The 5,000-nt window shown below is 39.7% G+C and overlaps 2 non-coding genes across 2 annotated transcripts; both read left to right on the plus strand.

Moving 5' to 3' along the window:
* The first annotated feature begins 12 nt into the window (after positions 1-12).
* On the plus strand, positions 13-130 carry LOC141319383 (5S ribosomal RNA). Its single transcript, XR_012353642.1, has one exon. It is a non-coding gene; the product is annotated as a 5S ribosomal RNA (ribosomal RNA).
* Positions 131-214: 84 nt separating this feature from the next.
* LOC141298215 (5S ribosomal RNA) lies at positions 215-333 on the plus strand. Its single transcript, XR_012341541.1, has one exon. It is a non-coding gene; the product is annotated as a 5S ribosomal RNA (ribosomal RNA).
* The last annotated feature ends 4,667 nt before the right edge of the window (positions 334-5,000 follow it).

Below are 5,000 nucleotides of genomic sequence, written 5' to 3' on the forward strand. Positions count from 1 at the left end.
GGAGCAGCCCTCGCTTATGGCCATACCGCGCTGAGAGCCCCGATCTCGTCTGATCTCGGAAGCTAAGCAGCGTCGGGCCTGGTTAGTACTTGGATGGGAGACCGCCTGGGAATACCAGGTGCTGAAAGCGTTTGCCTTTTCTTCACTATTTATATAATATGCTGGCTTTTACGGAGGCTGATCTTTAAATAGCCCACTTTTTGGAGCAGCCCTCGCTTATGGCCATACCACGCTGAGAGCGCCCGATCTCGTCTGATCTCGGAAGCTAAGCAGCGTCGGGCCTGGTTAGTACTTGGATGGGAGACCGCCTGGGAATACCAGGTGCTGTAAGCTTTTGCCTTTTCTTCACTATTTATATAATATGCTGGCTTTTAGAAAGACGTGTTTTACCGCTCTATTTATTACAATCATTTACATGTATTATAGAGTTTTAAGCGTTTTACATGTTTTTTAGGCCATTTTATTACTCTTAACATTTTAAGTGTATGTGTCTTTAATAAATGGATGGTTGGCCTGTCATGTGACTAGACACATGACAGGAAGCAGGAAGTACAACTGTATAAGAGAGCAGCATGACAAACAAAGGACAGTCACCAAACTGTTGGATTGAGGAGTTGCTAATTTTAGAGCTCACCTTTCCATTCACCACCTGCAAACTTTGGATTACACTTTCTGTGGATTGTATATACACTGGTGGACACTCACATTGGACTTATCAACACACTGGGGTTCTTGGACTGTTTTTAGGGTATGGACAAATGAACTGTATTCTTTTAACAGAGTTTACCTGTTTTTAGGGTATGGACAAATGAACTGTATTCTTTTAACAGAGTTTACCTAGTTTTATCGTGTTGTTTTAAAGTCTTTTATGTGAACCTTGTAAATACACCAAATCTATTTAAACCAATTTTCTTTTATGTCTCATTCTTTTAACCACTAGTCATCTCTCACGGTTAAATCTGACCCCATTTTAGTCTTGTAACTCGGCTGATAAGGCCGATTGTTACACTTTTATGGGAGACCGCCTGGGAATACCAGGTGCTGTAAGCTTTTGCCTTTTCTTCACTATTTATATAATATGCTGGCTTTTACGGAGGCTGATCTTTAAATAGCCCACTTTTTGGAGCAGCCCTCGCTTATGGCCATACCACCCTGAGGGCGCTAGAGAGCCAGCAGGTAGTGCTAGGTTTGCAGTGCAGAGATACTCTCTGAATCCATTTGTTTGACAATCTCTTTTCTGAAATACTTAATTTTCTTTTTGATTTTGGACTTTGGGAATTCGTTGTTGGAAAGTCAGAGTTAACCCTGATCACTTCCCCCAACAGCTTAGGCTGTGTGGGGGACTTTTTGGACTCTTCCTGGTTGAAGCATGCTGCAGATGCACATCATGGCTGCAGACAAAGAAACAGTGCAAACAACAATGATAAAAGGTAGCAATGGGAAGAATGAAGAGGACGATCAAAGAAGTGGAAAAGACAACCAAGTAGTGATTCAAAAGCAGCAGAAAACAAACAAAGTCACAGGAGATCTGCAGAGAGAAAGAGAAGAAAACAACCAAGGAGTGCAAGGAGGAACAAAAGGAAAATATAGCAAAGACCTGACATTGGAGGTGGAAGTGGAGGGAACAGAAAAGATTTCCATGATGGATTTGCTGAGGGGAGTAAAGAAGGAGTGTGGAGAGGTGATCGGCTGCAGAGTGAGAGGTGAAAGGATGTATGAACTCACAATGAAGGATGAAGAGGCAAAGCATAAACTAATGGATGGCGTGAGAGTACAAGGAGTGATGGTGCATGCAAGGGAAGTTATGAATAATGACATGGTGGTGTCTTTTATAAACTTGCCAGTATACTTAGAGGATGAGAAGATACTCTTCAAACTACAAGAGTGGGGAGTACGACCACTCTCACCAATAAAACGTCGGTTATGGCCTGGAACGGATATAGCTGATGGAACCCGGTTCTTAAAGGTTCGTTTTACGGAACAGGTATGTTCACTTCCATACTCCACAAAGTTTGAGACTCTGAGAGGCACCGAATATTTTCGCGTCATCCATGATAGACAAGTACGTGTTTGCAGACTTTGTATCAAGCCAGGGCACATATTCAGAGAGTGCCCTGAATTAAAGTGCTTCAAATGTGGTGGAGGAGGACATTATGCAAGAGATTGTGAAGAATGGATGCGATTAGAGAGAGAGCGAGTAGTTGGACAAGAAGATGATGAAAGGAGGTACAGTGATCTGACAGAGGAACAAGAGGTGGAAGTGGCTGGTGTTGTGAGCGGGGGAGGTAAAGATGGAGCTGAGGCTGGTGAAAAAAGAAGCAAAATGGAGCGGCGAGACAGAATTGGGAGCAAGGGTGAAAAGGATGGCGAGGAGGAGGAGATGGAACAGTCGGAACAGAGCGAGGAAGACAAAGGTGAAAGTAAAGTGAAAGGAAAAGGTAAAGAGGATGAAAAGAAAGAGATGGAACAGGAACTGAAAGAAAGTAAAGGTGAAGAAAATAGGAATGGGGGACAAAAAGATGGACTGAAAGCAAAGATTAAAAGACTGAGACGGACGGAGAACAGAGTGAACAGATCAAGGAACCACGGGCAGGTATTTGATGCCTTATTTAATTATATGTGGTTTTGTTTTTCAATTTTATTTAGTTTTCTTTAGCTACTCTCATGCCCACTGTAACTTCAATAAATATAAATGGGTTAAGGAATAAAAGCAAGATGAAAGAGTTATTATTTACATATAGGAGTGATATAATTTGTATACAGGAGACAAATTGGGAAGAGGATAAAGTGAGAGAGATGAGAGAGGAGTGGAGAGGGGATATTTATTATAATAATGGAGCAAAAAATGCAAGAGGTGTGGCAGTACTTTTTAAAAAAGATAGTGTCAAAGGTATAAGGGAGGTATATAAAGATCAGAGGGGAAGGATCTTGGTAGTTGAATTTACATATAGAGATATAGATTTTAGATTAATAAATATATACGTTCCGAATATAGAAGTAGATAGGAGGGAAATATTGGAAGAATTAAAAGAATTAGTTGTGGGGAAATGTATTGTAGTGGGGGATTTTAATATAAAATGTAGCAGATTAGATGTGGGCAAGGGCGTAAAATTTAGATGGGAGAAATCTAGGGGAATGTTGATGGAGATAATGAGAGAGAAGGGGTTAATAGATGTGTGGAGGTATGAAAATCCAGAAAAAAGAGAATTTACTAGGAGGCAATTAAAAGAAGGTATATTAAAACAGAGTAGAATAGATTTAGTGTTAGTTAAGGAGGAAATCATTAGATACATAGATGGGACAAGGCATCAAGGAAATAGTTTAAGTGATCATGATGGTGTTAGGTTCAGAATTAAGATAGGGAGTGAGGAGGTAGGAGGAGGGATGTGGATATTGAATGCAGGATACATTGGAGAGGAAGAATATGAGATACAGATGAAGGATCTAATAAATAGAGAAAATGAGAAGATAGATGAGTATAAAAGAGAGGGAGGATTAGATGACAGAATAGGGGAAAGATGGGAGAAAATGAAAGACCAGATTAAGTTCATCAGTATAAAATATAGTAAGAAAAGATGGGAAAAGATGAAGAAGGAAGAAGAGTTGCTGAAAGAAAGATTGAGGGAAGAATTAAACAAGGCTGAAGATGAAGAAGGATATAGTATGGAAAAATATATAGAGGCTAAGATAGCACTGGAGAAATTTGAGAGGGAGAAATGTAGAGGAGCAATTCTAAGAAGTAGGGCAAAATATGCATTAGAAGGTGAGAAATGTACAGGGTATTTCTTAGGGCTAGAGAAAAGGAGACAAAGTAAAACATATATAAACGAAATAAATACAAAGGAAGGCAAAACAACAAAAGACTACGTAGAGATTTTGGAGAGAGTGCAAGAATTCTATGAAGATTTATACAAGAGGGGAGGAGCAGATGAGAAAATCATAGAGGAAGTATTAGAAAGTGTAGGGAATATTCTAAGTGAGGAAGATAGGGAATGGTGTGATAAGGATATAGAGGAAGAGGAGGTGAAAGAGGCAATAGGGGGGTTGAAAAATGGAAAAAGTCTGGGGAGTGATGGGATCGGTATTGAATGGTATAAAACATATAAGGAAGGGGTAGCACCAATTCTAGTTGAAGTTTTTAAGGGGATAGAAAGAACAGGAGTAGTGCAAGATAGAATGGTGGAGGGAGTGATAGCTTTAGTGTATAAGAAGGGAAATAGATTAGATATGGAGAACTATAGACCAATCAGTCTATTAAATGTGGATTATAAAATACTGACTAAAGTTTTAGCGAATAGAGTGAAAAGAGTGATAGGAAGTATAGTTCAACCAACACAGAGTTACAGTATACCAGGCAGGGATATAGCGGACACGATAGGGACCGTTAGGGATGTTATGGAGCATATGAAACGAGATGAGAAGGGAGGGATAGTATTAGGGATTGATTGGAATAAAGCTTTTGATAGAGTGGAACACAAATATTTATTTAGGGTATTAGAGAAGTTTGGATTTGGGGTGAAAGTGATAGGATGGATAAGAAGACTATATGAAAAAGCAAAAAGTTGCATAAAAATAAATGGAGTGCTAACAGACAAGTTCGATGTAGGAAGATCAGTAAGACAGGGATGTCCCCTGTCTGCATTATTGTATGCCATTTCAGTAGAGCCTCTAGCTACTTTAATTAAGAGAGATAAAAGAGTAGTGGGCATTGAGTTGCCATATGGAGGGATGTGTACTATAAACCAATATGCAGATGATACTACAATCACAGTGAGAGAAGGAAACAGTGTAAAAAGAGTTTTAGAGATAGTGAAGAGGTATGGGAAGGCATCAGGGGCAAAAATAAATATGGAGAAATCAGAACTAATGTATATAGGGGAGGTAGAGAGAGTAGAGGTAGGGTTAAGAGTGGAGGAAAGATATGTGAAAGTATTAGGGGTATATTTAGGGGTGCAAAGCAAAGAGGCAAGAGATGTGACTTGGACCGGGGTGATTAACAA

Source organism: Garra rufa, chromosome 1 (assembly GCF_049309525.1).
Source record: "Garra rufa chromosome 1, GarRuf1.0, whole genome shotgun sequence".
Lineage (NCBI taxonomy): Eukaryota > Metazoa > Chordata > Actinopteri > Cypriniformes > Cyprinidae > Garra > Garra rufa.